We start from the raw sequence: 15,594 nt of genomic DNA on the forward strand, positions 1-15,594 counted from the left end.
ATCTTGCTTTTGACTAGTTACGGAGATTCCTCTCGTCGATATGAGTCCGGCGATATAAAGATCATCGAAATCGGAGTTGAAACGTGCCCTGTAGAGCTCGCCGAAGTTTTGCCGGAAAAACCAGTCAGTGCCGGAATTCTCGCCTGAGAAGACAGCCACGTCATCCGAAACGTAGGCGCTGAGTCATCATCCACGTCATCAACAAAGGGTCCACATCACCCTGTCATCAGCCACGTCATCAGACACGTCATCCAACAGTGACTGAATATTCTCTTATTAGAATAAGAATATTCCGTTAACAGTAAGAGAATATTCCCGTGACAGAATATTCTTTATCAGAGACAGAATATTCCTTCCCTGAGTCAACTCAGTCAGATTGGTTTTTTGGCCAACTCAGTGATTTTTTGACCCGTTTTTGGCCGAGTCAAGTTGATTCCTAACATTTTCAACCATTCCGGACGCAACCGTGGTGTCTGTTTTGTGAAACAGCACATCGAAGTTACTATTTTGGCTCTTTTGAGCATAAAAGTGTGTATTTTAACAATTTTAGGAGTCCATTTGTAATTCAAAGACGTCCTAATGGCTGATATTCCAGAAGAAAGATCAGCGGGGAATGTTAGTATACCTCCACAATACATCCCGGTATCGAGTACCAAATTTGAGGTGGAGAAGTTTGACGGGAAAGGTAATTTTGGCATGTAGAAATGTAAAGTCATGGATATGCTTGTCCAAATGAATTTGGATTTCACTCTAGAAGATAAACCGGAGGATCTGGATGATAAAAGCTGGGAAAGGATAAATTGGTTGGCTTGCAGTTCCATCCGACTTTGTCTTGTAAAGGATTAGAAGTACGCCTTTTCAGAACAAAACTCTGCAAAGGAATTATGGCAAGCACTAGAGGACAAGTTTATGAAGAAGAGTATAGAGAATCGTCTTTACTTGAAGAAAAGGATCTTCCGTTTTCAGCACAAGAAAGGTACTTCTATGAATGAGTATCTAAATGATTTTAATAAAATGATAGCTGATTTGAAGAATTTAGATGTGGAAATTGATGATGAAGATAAAGCTCTGTTGTTATTGAATTCACTGCCTGACACATATGAACATCTCGTCACCACTTTACTGTATGGTAAAGAAAAGATTAAATTCATTGATGTGTCCAATGCTTTGGTGAACAATGAGTACCGGAAGAAGGACCAGATTGTTCACAAGGAGTCAACGTCAGAAGCATTGACAGTTATAGGCAGAACAAACCCCAGAAGATTTCGAGGGCAAGGGAGATCTCGCTCAAAATCCAGAGGAGAATCATCAAACAGACGATGTCTTGCAAAAGATGAGTGTGCCTTTTGTCACAAAAAAGGGCACTGGAAGAAAGATTGTCCAATCAAGGGCAACAAGGAAAAAAATGAACCAACTGTGAACGTTGCACGAGATGAGGATGAACAAGACTCTGCATTCATGGTCTCATCACCAGAAAACCATTCTGGTGAATGGGTTCTTGATTCTGCATGTTCCTATCACATGTGCCCTAACAAGCACTTATTCTCGAGACTCGAGGAGTTCGATGGAGGAGTTGTGTTGATGGGTAATGATGATGTTAGTGAGATCAAAGGGATTGGGACTATCTATCTGAAGATGCATAATGGGGTAGTCAAGACACTAACAGATGTACGGTATGTACCTGATTTGAAGAAAAATCTCTTCTCACTTGGAGTCCTAGAATCCAGTGGTTATAAGATTATCATGCATGGTGGAGTCCTGAGAGCAATCCGTGGTGCATTAGTTGTCTTAAGAGGCACGAGGATAGGAAACTTATATTTCCTAGATGGATCTACAGTTACTGGTACAGCAGCTGTTTCCAAAAGTATAGAAGATGATGAAGCAGATAATTCCCAACTTTGGCACATGCGCTTAGGGCATGCTGGTGAAAAGGCTTTGCAAGGATTAGTAGAGCAAGGTCTATTAAAAGGCGCCAAGATTGGGAAGCATGGGTTCTGCGAGCATTGTGTTCTTGAAAAACAGACAAGGGTCAAGTTTGGCACTGCGGTACACAACATAAAAGGGATCCTAGATTATGTTCACACAGACGTATGGGGACCTTCAAAGAATGAATCTCTTGGAGGTAATCGTTGGTTTGTTACTTTTATTGATGATTTCTCAAGACGAGTATGGGTGTACATGATGAAACACAAGGATGAGGTCCTTGGTATCTTTCTGAAATGGAAGAAAATGGTGGAGACTCAAACTGGAAGGAGGGTTAAGACTCTTCGGTCAGATAATGTTGGTGAGTACACTTCAGATCCTTTCTTTAAAGTTTGTCAGAATGAAGGGATCAAGCGACATTTTACTGTTCGCAAAACACCACAATAGAATGGAGTAGCAGAACGCATGAACTGCACATTGGTAGAGAAAGTCCGATGTATGCTATCACATTCAAGACTAAGCAAAGTGTTCTGGGGCGAGGCATTAAGCTATGCTCGTCATATTGTTAATCGATTACCTTCAGCAGAATTAAATGGAAGAACCCCCTTAGAGGTATGGTCAAGCTCTCCTGCAAATGATTATGACTCTATGCGTATATTTGGTTGCTCAGCATATTATCATGTTACTGAGTCCAAGCTAGATCCTAGAGCCAAGAAAGCTATATTTTTGGGCTTTAGTGGAGGAGAAAAAGGTTACAAACTCTGGTGTTCTGAATCAAAGAAAATGATTTTGAGTAGAGATGTCACTTTTGATGAGTCTGGCATGTTACAACAAGAGAAATCACAGGAGAAGGAAAAACAGTCTGGTGATGCACAACAGGTGGAGTTGGAGACTTCAGTCATTCCTGTAAAGACTGTTCAGACAATCCCTACTGAAGGAGATTCAGATGAAAGTTCAGATGAAGAGGATGCAATAACTCCAGCAACCACATAACAAGAATCCATTGCAATGAGTAAACCATAAAGGGTTATCAAGAAACCTGCTCGGTATTGTAACATGGTGGCTTATGCACTTCCGGTGATTGATGATGGAATCCCCTACACCTATAAAGAAGTAGTATATAGTGTAGAAAGTGCAAAATGGAAAGAGGCAGTGGATGAAGAGATAAAATCTCTCCACAAGAATCAGACTTGGGATTTGGTACAACTCCATAAGGGAAAGAAGACAATTGGTTGCAAGTGGGTATATGCCAAGAAGGAAGGTAATCCTGGAAAAGACAACATCCGATTCAAAGCAAGATTGGTAGCAAAAGGCTATGCTCAAAAGGAGGGGATAGATTATAATGAGGTATTCTCTCCAGTTGTTAAGCATTCATCAATCCGTATTCTGTTAGCCTTGGTTGCACAGTTTGATTTGGAGTTAGCCCAATTTGATGTGAAAACTGCCTTCCTACATGGAGATTTGGAAGAGGAAATTTACATGTCTCAGCCAGATGGTTTCAAAGTCACTAGGAAAGAGAATTGGGCTTGTAAACTGAAGAAGTCATTGTATGGATTGAAACAATCTCCTCGCCAGTGGTATAAGCGATTTGATAAGTTCATGACAGAACATGGATACACACGGAGTCAGTTTGATCACTGTGTATATTTTCGCAAACTTCTTGATGGTTCTTTCATCTATTTGCTCTTATATGTGGATGATATATTGATCGCATCGAAGAGCAAGGTGGAGATTGATAGACTGAAAGCTCAACTAAGAACTGAGTTTGAAATGAAGGACCTTGGAGAAGCTAAGAAGATTCTTGGCATGGAGATTCAGAGAGACAGAAGAAAAGGCACTGTCTGTTTGACACAGACCCAATACTTGAAGAAAATTCTACAGAGATTTGGGGTAGATGGTAAGATCAAGCCTGTAAGCACACCTTTAGCTCCTCATTTTAAGCTAAGTGCTTCAATATCTCCACGCACAGAAGAAGAGCGCAAGCATATGGCTCAAATTCCGTATGCAAATGCAGTTGGTGCATTAATGTATGCAATGGTTTGTACGAGACCAAATATTTCACATGCTGTCAGTATGGTGAGCAGGTATATGCATTGATCCGGGAAAGGGTTACTGGCAGGCAGTTAAGTGGATTCTACGGTACATTCATGGCACAACTGATATTGGTTTGAAGTTTGAGAGGGATGATAGACTCGAACAAAATTTAGCTGGTTATGTGGACTCGGACTATGCTGGTGACTTAGACAAGCGTCGTTCCACAACAGGCTATGTGTTTACACTTGCTAAAGGGCCTGTAAGTTGGAGGTCAACGTTACAATCAACAATAGCTTTGTCAACAACTGAGGCAGAGTACATGGCAGTAACAGAAGCTTTCAAGGAAGCTATTTGGTTACATACGTTGATTGAAGATTTGGGAATTGTTCAAGAGCACGTGGATGTCCATTGTGATAGTCAAAGTGCTATTTGTCTTGCAAAGAATCAGGTTCATCATTCCCGCACCAAGCACATTGATGTTCGATTTCATTTTGTTCGAGAAATTATGGATGAAGGGGATATTCTGCTACAGAAGATTGGTACCGCAGATAATCCAGCTGACATGCTCACAAAATGTGTCTTAGAGATCAAGTTCCAACATTGTTTGGACTTGGTCAACATCTCTCGGTGTTGAGCACCTTCAGGGTGCAGCGCCATATGGCGCATCAGAGGCAGCATTGATTGATCACGAGGATTGGATGGAAAAATCTTGCCAAGGTGGAGATTTGTGGAGATTTGTCTAGATTTTATTGATAATAACAATACCCCACCACTATGCTTAGTGGAAGCACCATTAGTGGCTAGTGCCACAATTAGTGGCATATTTCAAGGCTCTCCTTTCTGCTCTCCTTCCTCCTATAAATGGAGACAATTAGTGATTAGTGAGTGCAGTGCAAGTGAAGAGGTGTGTGCAAGTGTGCAAAAGAAAATAATGCAATTGTGAGAGTGAAAGAGTGCAGATTTGAGAGAAACACCGAGTGTAAGAGTGAAACACTGGGTTTTGTGGGATTGTACTGGGTTGAGTTGAGTGTTTGTATCATTCCTCCAATAATATACAATCTGCTGCCTCCGTGAACGTACCCGGTTTTGGGGAACCACGTAAATCTGCTTGTTTGTGTTTTATTTGTGTTTGCTTTCGATCCAGTATGCACAACAATTAGTATTATCATATATTTTGTATTGTCGTTTAAAAAAATAAATATTTTCCTTATATGGAGTTAAGTGTTTTTAATTTTATCATGTAAAATTTATATATTTTTTAAAAGATTAATACAATATACATTTAAACATCTATAAATTAATATCATTGAGACCATGAAATTTATTAATTAATCAAGATATTATTTAGTAAATAAATTTATAAACTTATACATTAATCAATAAAACATTTCCTTTCAAAAACATTGAACTGAACTCGATATATACATGCGTCTTGTATTCTTATTATACGAATATTATCTAATCATCAAATTATGAATTATCATAATTCTATATATTTATTTAAATAAAACAAGTTCAAGAATTAATGTAATCAATCTTATTAATTAATAAAAGTCATGTATGTATCTATTTTTGCAAATTGGATGCATACTTAATTAACATACTTATTGAATATTAAGTCAGGCAAAAAATCTATAAAAAGAATACACAAGTGAGCCAAACAACAATATTAAAAACGAATAAGAGGTAGAATATCCATTAACTAATAGTAAAAGAAGATGATACCAAAGGATACAAAATCACAAAAATTCATGGAACTACATAAGGCTCTCTACAAGTGGGGTTTGTTCAATACCAAGAAATTAAACATTTAAAAAAAAAACTAAAAGAATTGTTTAAAAAGTTAAAAGAAAATAAATGCACTTTTGTCCACATCAACAACAACTATAACAAAATACTGGGCTGTAGAATATAGAAGATTTTCCACAGCAACCTGAAAAAAATCATATATGCTTAAGTAACTATTTGGCATCTGCCTTCGTGATTAAACTCAATCTAGTAAATTAATCTTAAATTCCTTTTATCCGTCTCTTTACTTATATTAAATTTAAAATTAACCAAAGTAAAAGTTCTTCTAACATGACTCAATCGATGTAGTTGGTTCAAAATCAATCCATATGACCGGTAAAAAATGTAATTTGGCTTTAAAAAATTTCAAGATAACATCTTTTTTATAACATTGATACGGTGATATATTAGATTGACATTGATTTTGTGGTTTAACTCTCCAAACCCACTACCTGAATAATACTCCTAGTTTAAAACCTTTTTAAAAAATTATTTTTTACTTAATGATATTATAATAAAAATAGATACTCGTAAAATTAAGTATCAATCAAATATCAGGATATTTGTTTGAGATTGCAATAACAAATATCATAGAAAGCAAACCGAAACAAGACAAATTCAAAATCAATTAAATGTTAAAGGATGAAACCAGGGAAAAGCCAAAGTGTATTCAATTTAAAGAAGGAAAAAATTGGAAGGTAGTGTTTAAAAACAAAGTAACAATATAACATTGTTTTTAAACTCAATCAAGTGGATAACCTTGAAACCTCTTAATTCAACTTCTTGCTTGACATAGGTTTAAAATTAATTTACAAGGGAGTTGTCTGTACATAACTTAGTTGACTTGACATTGCAAATTAAGGCAACCTAAATGACCACTAAAAGCAAGGTTTGGATTTTGAAGGAAAAAAAATCAAAACAACATCTTTCTTTATTATTGAGACGACGATATACTATATCAATTCGAGTTTCGCATCTCAACTCGTTAAATGCACAACTCAGATCATGAACTCCACTAGATTTAAATACTATTTTTTATATAATGATACGATAACTAAAATAGACACTTATAAAATTAAGCACTAAACAAATTTAGTGACGTTTATTTAAGACTATGATAATCACATATAAAAGAAATAAAAATAAATTATGATGACCAATTCAAAATCAAGAAAATATTAAAATGAAATTGGAAGGAAAAAAATAGCAAAAATCATTCAATCAAAATTAGAAAAAATTAGAAAGAATTTATTTGTTTTTTTAAGGGGGAGGATATGAATAGTAAAGTAGGAGGCAACCGTAACCTTTTTTTAGTATAATAAATAATTTTTAATTAAATTAAGATCTTTATCTCATACAATTAGACCCAAAAAAAAGTTTAATAAAAAAGGGAAGAAAATGGCGAAAGAATATAAGAACATGTTTAAAATACATACATATATATAAAGAGTGAAGGAGGTAGAGAAGCATAAATTTTTTAGTATAGTAGTTTATTTCTAATTAAATTGGAAACTTTATCTCATATAATTAGGCTAAAAAATAATTAAATAAAAAAGGACAAAATTGTAAAAAGATAAAAGAAGAAAACAAAACCAAATCAAAAAGAATAAAAAACTAATTTAAAAAAATTAAACTGTTTCACTATTCATATAAAAATGAAACATCATTATAGTATCCAGCTAGATAAATGACCTGCATTATGGGTTATTCTATTTTTTCAAAAGCAAAAAAAGAAAAAAAAAGTTTCGACATTATTAGATTGTGAGAAAAAAAAAGTTAAAAAAAATACCTGTGTACAAGAGAGGAGAGATTTGGTTTGAGAATGCATGCTAAAAATCTAAACATGAACTAAAAATAAATTGGAATTATAAAAATTAAAAAAAAACTAAAATAGGTTAATGATTCAAGTGATTCATTATAGACTCTAAGATAAAACACTGTGGATTATCACAATATATTTATTTTTTTCTCTTCTATACACAAAATAATTGTCTTGCTAATGGAGATAAAGTTAATCTTAGAATAAAATAAATCTAAAGCTGGCTTTGGATAACATTTCCATCTTTGCAATATAGCTTTTTTTGTAATATTTAGATGCTTTTATGGCTATTTAGTAATTTAAAGTATTAAAATATTAATAAATCAATAAAAAACACTACCATGTAAGTAGTACGTGTCAACGCGTAATAGTCCACCATGTCATTCAGGGGACTAATAAACTAACCTAAACTTGTTCTTGCTTTACAACGAGCCACAAAGAATACTCTTTTGAATATTAAAAGCATGAACCTTTTTATGGTTTAGGATTTTGCACATTAAGAATTTATTTGACGTTGTGGTTGAATCGTTGTTTTGTTATTTTTTTAAAATTTATTCTTGCTTCATTTTTTTGTGCTCTTAAATTGTTTAAATGTAAAAAATAAATTAAAATATATTATTTTGATATGTTTTAAAGTAAAAAATACTATCAAACAAAACCGTTATTGTATTTTTAAACAATCACTAAATTATCCAAAAATAATTGTTGTCCATTAGCTATTATTGCATAAAAAAAAATATTATATCACAAAATATACGACAGGTGGCTCCAATATAAATTCACTGCCTTTTAGGATTATCCACAAAATTTACTTTTGACCTAACTACAACAAACGTAGTAGCTTTCTCGTTAACATTCTCAATGATATTGCTCTGTGCATTTTTTTCCTTTAACGTGACAACAGTCCTTACAAATATGTCTTTGCTTTTTACAAACAAAATAAGTTTCTTTGAACTTCTTTTTGCCGACACCACTCAAATTAATTCTGGTTTTTTCCCCGCATGAAGAATGTTTAGGAATTGGGTTTGCCATTCAGATCACAAAGATTACTATGTTAACAAGTATATCAAAATTATTATGATTGATGATTTCTAATTAATTTTCTATATCATATATATTCAGAACCTCTCTTTAATTTTATATATAAAAAAGCTATATAATTATAATTCTTTTAGTTTTAGTTTTTGTTTGTTAGTTATGAACAAGAATACAATTCTTTTAGTTTGTTTGCAAATCTGGAAAAGAATCAAGTCATCTGTCAAGCTCTGTTCAATGTGGTCCGACATTTCTCACCTCTCCCCACCTGAGCTCTCTCTCTTTCCCTCCTCCGCTCTCGGAAACCGCCGCCGATACCAATAAGGCTTCAAATCTTCACCAGGTGCTTCATTTTCTATTTTGTTTTTTTCTTTAAAAAAAAGATTCATATTTGTGTTTTCATTTATTTAATTGAAATTACTATCCAGAAAGAGAAATTCGATTTTAATAAGTAAATTAAAAAGATATATAATCGAACCCGATGAAATCGCTGCTCGTGAACGCAACTCGAAAAAAGGCGCAATCAGCCGATTCTACTGTGGGTGGAGAATTTAGTATGGTCAGGACTATTGTGTTGTCTATTCAAAGAAAGATGTGCCTGTAAATTTGTTAAGTTGATTCTTATGAGTCTGCTCTTTAGAGTTGATGATAACATGAAATATTCATTGTTAATGCTCGTTGTTTTCTTCTTCTCTTTCCTAGATTAAAACATCCTAGACAATCTCTTTGGATGTTTCTGGCCTCGTCATCTTCTATTTGTGTTGTGATATTTAGTCTGCTGATATTCATTGGGGATTGAAAGGCCTCGTTTTACGACTTTGTTTTGTCTTCTTCTTATTTCTTTATTCTTTTGGGGATGTGGTATTTTCCTCTTTCTATTTACACTATTTGCTCCCTACAATATTTATTCTTTCAGAGAAGTAAATATATGCCTAAATAACAAGAACAGGAGGGGAAGGGGAGTGGGGTTTGACAGTAAGTATTTGCTTAGAAGGGAATGCTTCTTTGGTTTAGAAGCACCATGAAGATTCTTTGCTTTGAATGGCCGCATACCCAGGATCCTAGCACCTTGGCCTGAATGGTTGTGTATATTTGTTATGCATCCATATTTGGCTGAATTCTTTAATAAAGTACATGATATTAGACGGAAGTTCTTTCTAAATCTATTCAAGTCCGAATAAACTGATATTCCATTTTTCATGTTCTTGATGTGCTTTTGCTCTTCTTGTCGTTCCTGACTTTCTTTTTAGGGTCTATTCTAACATGCAATATGATTTTTTTTCTTTCTTTTTGGTTGGCTCACTGCGGAGAACCTGTCATGGACACGGGTGATTGGAGAATTCAATTGCGGCCTGACTCACGGAAAAGAATAGTCGACAAAATGTATGTGCAAGTGCTGCAAAATAGTAAATTTTTTATTTATATGAAAGAAAAGGAGAATGACAAAGGGTTAATTAAAATCAGCAGGATTGCCATGAGGCAACATCAAGTATCACACACCTCTTTTTTTTTTCTTTTTTTTTCTGTTTCATCTTTTCATTTGTTTCTCACGAGAAGCAAATTTGAGGGAACATAAAGTGCTGGGAAGTAATTTTTGTTGGAATTTCTTGTGTAATCTCTTCTTTTGATGATGACCTCTTGGATGGCTGCATGAAGCTTGTTCCGCTTTTAATTTCAAGGTTAATCTATTGCTATGAGCATACGTGTTTCAATTTAAAACTCGAGTTGCAACTGAACTTAAATGAATGGTGTTGGATTTGGGCCTTCTATTTGTTTTAACTTCTACAGGGTTGAAATGATAGTGATCTTAAAGTTGAAAAGCAGCAGACAAAAATCAATTAGCCACAATGGTGCATGGTTTCCTAGATTCTCAGCATAAAGTTGAATGTTTTGTTGACCTCTCTACATCCAAAATCATATAGACAGCTACTGCTGGCATTTGCATTGGTCAATGAATAATGTAGAGTATATATTGCAGTGTGAGATAAGGTTAAGTCGTTGCATTTTCATATATTGAAAGGATTTCTCTTCTTTTCTTTGTCAATTACAGCACATGCATAGAAGTTACTCAGAGTAAATGCTATTGTAATGTTTTCACAGAGACTCCCCTGCTTTGCAACTAAGTCACTAATATATGAAGCTCGTAGCTAGAATTTTTAGACAGAAGGGTGGCCAAGTAAACTCCTATAATCTGTACCTCTGGAATAATACAGGGAAAGGATGTCTATGTATTTTGATGTCTTATAATACTTGACCAACTCTTGCTTATCTCATTATTTGTTTTTATTTTTTGCTAATGATTCCATCCATTTCTGATATTGGTGTGGTTTATGAATTCAGGGTTCTTGCTCGTTGCTGCTAACTTTTTTATACTTACCTGGTCATTAAAAATGAAACGTAATGATTTGCATGTGCAGAATGGAGACAATAAAGAGGCATCTTTTGATTTCTGGTCAGGAGGGATTATAAGAACTCAAGAAATTTGCCATACGTTTTGAGGAAAAGATTCATACTACCGCCACCAATCAGGTATTTGCCTAATGCGAGGTTCAATAATTATGATATTCTCTTGACATGAATATACATATGCATTTATGCATGCACAAATGTGTGTGTAGTGTGCTTACACTTCCTCACCGTTCATTCTGTATGCAAGGCTGGTTGGGAGTTCGCATCTTTTTGTTAATTCTCTTGACAAGTGTTTTATTTAGAGTGACCAAGTTCAAGTACAAGGGAAGCGTGCGAAAAGAAAATAGCAAATCAGTACATAAATAATTAAATAAAAAGAGAGGAAATAGAAGTATATCCTCACAAAAGATGAAATGATAGAGCATTTATCCATTTTCCTCCTCTTGTAGCATGGATTGCTCTGAGATCTAATGTTTTGTTATTAATATCTGATTTCAGTATGATTATCTGCGTAAAATATCTCTGGAGATGCTTTCAATGGAGATCAGGTCTCAAAACACTATGCCCACTGCCCCTATGGATCCAGCAGGTTATAATGCAGCCGAGCATTGAATTTCTAAACATCTTACCTTTTGTTTTTCTTCTCGCATTGTTATCAAACTCTTTTACATTTTATTGTTGCATATTGCTATGTATATCGCCTTGCTGGAAAAATCTCATGATCACCTCCACGATGCTAATTCTGTAATGCATCTGAAGTGTTTCATCCTTAACTTGTTAAGGAACGAGGACTATGATGCATGGCTATTTTATATTTTATGATTGAGATGGTAGATTTTAAAGATTTTCCTGTTTAGGAGATAAGACGTCACTTTCTTGCTTTTCTTCCGAGAGAAAGTATTTGATCCTTTTTTTTGTATAAAATAATGCTGTTGTGCATTGAATTTCTAAACATCTTACCTTTTGTTTTGTTTGTCGCATTGTTATCAAACTCTTTTACATTTTATTTCGGCATATTGCTATGTGTTTAGCATGCTTTAATCAAAACGTTGAGTAATTGATGAATGTTAGGCAAGAATATTACAGATTGTTTTTGTTTTCTGCCACCTTTTCTTTCCCCCACCCTGAAAATTGTCATATTATTTTTGTTTTCAGTCGCCTCTTCTTCCCCCAACCCCAAAAATTGTCAAAGGACACTTTTATGCTTTGAATCAAATCCATCCTAATTCTTTCGCTCATAACTTTATGTGTGAACTGCCGATGTTTCATTTGTCTTCCTTGTTCAGTGCCTTGTTTTGTTCTTTGACACGGTTTTCCCTTTTGTGTTTTATCTTGAACAGCATCCCATAGTATGCCCCCTCAAGTTCAGAATCAAGGGCTGTTTCTCCCTCTCCTATCGTCCACAGATCAGTCTCAAGCACGTCAGCAGTTGGTATCACAGAACATGCAGAGTATCCCCGGTGTTTCACAGAACTCAGTGGAGAATTCAATGGGACAAGGGATTCCCTCCACTATGTTTGCCAATTCTCAGAGACAAATGCCAGGTAATGCTCTTTTCAGTAGCTTTATGTGCCACTGCTTCCCCTTATGGCATTAGAAATGCCACTGCCATTGGAACTATTGCAATCACACATGCATTTGTAACCACACGATGCCCTCCAGTGCGGTGCACCAACTGTTCACCTCACATAATGGTTACATAGTTATCGAACCCAATTCGGGGGTTGACCCGGTCAAGGAGCTGAGTCCTAGGTTATACGGGTTGACCCGGGTCAACCCAGAAAAAATTTAAAAAAATATTTGAAGTTTTAATGTTTTATATGAAAAAATTAAGAAACAATCCATGTAAATATATATTATACATGTTATAAATAATGAAGTTTAAAAGATTATTTCCAAAGGTTTTTTTATCTCACATTGAAAAGATACTATATTAGTATGTTATCCTTTTAAGTTAAAGTATTTAAACCAAAAATGTTTTTTTATCTCACATTGAAAAAACTTTTTTTTTCTTGTGAACATGAAGTATATATACTAAAAGGTTTCAAATCCCACATTGAAAAAATAAAATATTCGTCTAGTATTTATATAATGAACTTTAAAAAGGTTTAATAACAAACTAAAAAATATATATAAAAAAGAGGGGTCTGTAATTAGGAGAAAAAATACATTTGAAAAAGAAAGAGGTCCCAACCTGGTTTTGCCGGGTTGCCTGGGTCACGGGTCAAACCTGCAGGTTAACCGAGTTTTGCTGGGTTTTTGCTTATCCCGGTCTTATGTCTTATCCGGACCGGTCTAGCTACCGGGTTCCGGGTCAACCCACTAGACCGGTCCATGTTTAATAACTATGAATGGTTCGAGTCAGCAATGCTCTTTTAGGTAGCTTTATGTGCTACTGCTGCCATTTATGGCATTAGTAATGCCACTGCTATTGAAATCATTGCAATCACACACGCATTTGTTACCACATCATACCCTCCAGTGCATTGCACCAACTGTTCACCCTCTCATTCTGAATTTATTGGGTCTCTCCACCTGTTTGAATGATTACATAACATTTAGATGAAGTTCCTAATACAAGAAGGACTTGTATTCCTATATAGGAAAATACTAATAGTCCTATCTAGAATAGGAAAAACCTAATAAAGCTCGCTATACTTTGGGAATAATTAAATACTAAATGGAAAATAAAACTGAGACTGGCAATATTTCATAATTTTCAGCGTGTGAAAATTACAGAAATACCCTTGTATATGGAAAACACACAAAAATACATGAATTCTAATCTTTTGTTGCCCGCATTGAAATTTTTGTAGCATCCCTCGATTCTACAGCACAGACTGGACATGCACAGACTGTAATTACACTGTCCTTTGCATCTTTCCATTCCATCAATATCGACATCCTCCTGAGTTTCCAGCATTCATTCCACTCTGCTATTTTTATCTCCATTAATTTATGCTGTCCTCTGCCCTTTTTTTTTTTAATCAATTCTCTTAAGTTTGTTTGTGTTACTTTCTTTCTGACTGGCACCTGAAGAAATCAAGCATATGACTGATAATTTTTTTTATACTTCCTAGATCAAAGTTATGAAGGAGACTTATTTCCCTGAAATAAATGAAATGTACCAGAGAATTGCTGCCAGGTTACAGCAGGTAAATTGTCTCTGCAATTTCTTCCGGATTATGTGGCCACACATGATTATCTGCAATTTCCCCACGTTGAGCTTTTGTATTAATTTGTTTTCCTCATCAGCATTGCCTGTCACTGTATCATTTGCACTAATCACCTACCCCTCCCCCCAACCGCCCCACAATCATGCATTGACACAGAAGAATTGAAATGTTTTGCTACAAAGGATCAATGCAATTTTAAATTCTCGTGTATGTTAACTTTGCTTTCCAGCTTGACTCTCATCCGCAACAACCGAAGTCAGAACAGCTTGAAAAGCTGGAAGTATTCAAGGCCATGTTGGAGCACTTGATAACATTCTTACAGGTCTCTAAAAGCAGATTGTAAGTTTCCTAAACCCAAGCAGATTCAGGAGGCCTCTTCCTAATCTACAGCTAGGACAACTTCCCCAGCCTCCAGTTCCTCAGTTGCAGTCCCATGAAAATCAACTGAATCCCCAGTTGCAATCAATGAATGTGCACTGTTCTATACCAACGATGCAGCAGAACAATATGTCAAGCTTGCAGCATGGTTCTCTTTCATCTTTATCTGGGGTTTCTATGTCACAGCCGAACACGATGATGCGGGATGAGAGGTTTTAAGAAAAGAAAAGGAGGAAGAGAGAATGATGAGGATGTTGTAGCAAAAATTTCACAGGATTTACTACAAATCCAAGCCAAAATATTTGACTAGATTACTGTCTTACGATCTTCTTAAAACATGGGTAAACATGGGTTTGAGGTTGTCATGTTGAATCATCTTTCTACCGTCCGGGACATCAACATAACCTTAATGACTACCATTTATGTTTGCGCAATCAAACATCAGCTTTGACAATCGCTCTTTCTCGACTTGGCGAAAACGTTTTTCCTCTTTCATTGTCCCTGATGTAATGAGATGGTAAATGTAGACAATTTTCTCTTAACCTAGCCTTCATGGCTTGCTTTTCTACTGATGGGTTCCACATAACTTTAGGAAAAACCACCCTTGAAGCACCAAAATATTTATTCTTAGCAAGTGGAAGATAAACAATGTCCCACCATATGCAAGTGGGAATACCTAATCTCCCACTTGACACATGGTGGAGGACATAATCATGCAATGATTTATGCCTCTTCACTCCCATATATATATATATATACATATGTATGCTCATTGAAGAGCTGGAGAGAAGAAAGACATTGAAAGTGTAAAAACACAGAGAGAACAGAAGAAGAGAGAGCAGTAGAGAGAGCTTGAGTGAGTAGAGTTGAGTTGAGAAGAGTTTTCTCCTCCTCCTTTGTTTGTATTGTTTCTTTGAGTGATTAATACAAACCAGAACTAAAAAATCCTGTGTGGTTGGGCTAACCTGAGATCCCATCTGGCGATCCCCTTTAACCAGAACCATTATCTTGTGTGTGGTTGGGCTAACCTCA

At 35.3% G+C, this 15,594-nt stretch overlaps 1 protein-coding gene and 1 long non-coding RNA gene across 2 annotated transcripts in view; one reads left to right on the plus strand and one right to left on the minus strand.

Moving 5' to 3' along the window:
* LOC133701515 (cuscuta receptor 1-like) overlaps positions 1 to 15,594 on the minus strand; it is an 86,067-nt gene that overhangs the window by 54,541 nt on the left and 15,932 nt on the right. The window lies entirely within an intron of this gene.
* On the plus strand, positions 8,438 to 15,130 carry LOC133701637 (uncharacterized). Its single transcript, XR_009843599.1, has 6 exons — positions 8,438 to 9,982; positions 11,017 to 11,128; positions 11,507 to 11,597; positions 12,349 to 12,552; positions 14,089 to 14,163; positions 14,414 to 15,130. It is a non-coding gene; the product is annotated as an uncharacterized LOC133701637 (long non-coding RNA).

Source organism: Populus nigra, chromosome 8, assembly GCF_951802175.1.
Source record: "Populus nigra chromosome 8, ddPopNigr1.1, whole genome shotgun sequence".
Taxonomy (NCBI): domain Eukaryota; kingdom Viridiplantae; phylum Streptophyta; class Magnoliopsida; order Malpighiales; family Salicaceae; genus Populus; species Populus nigra.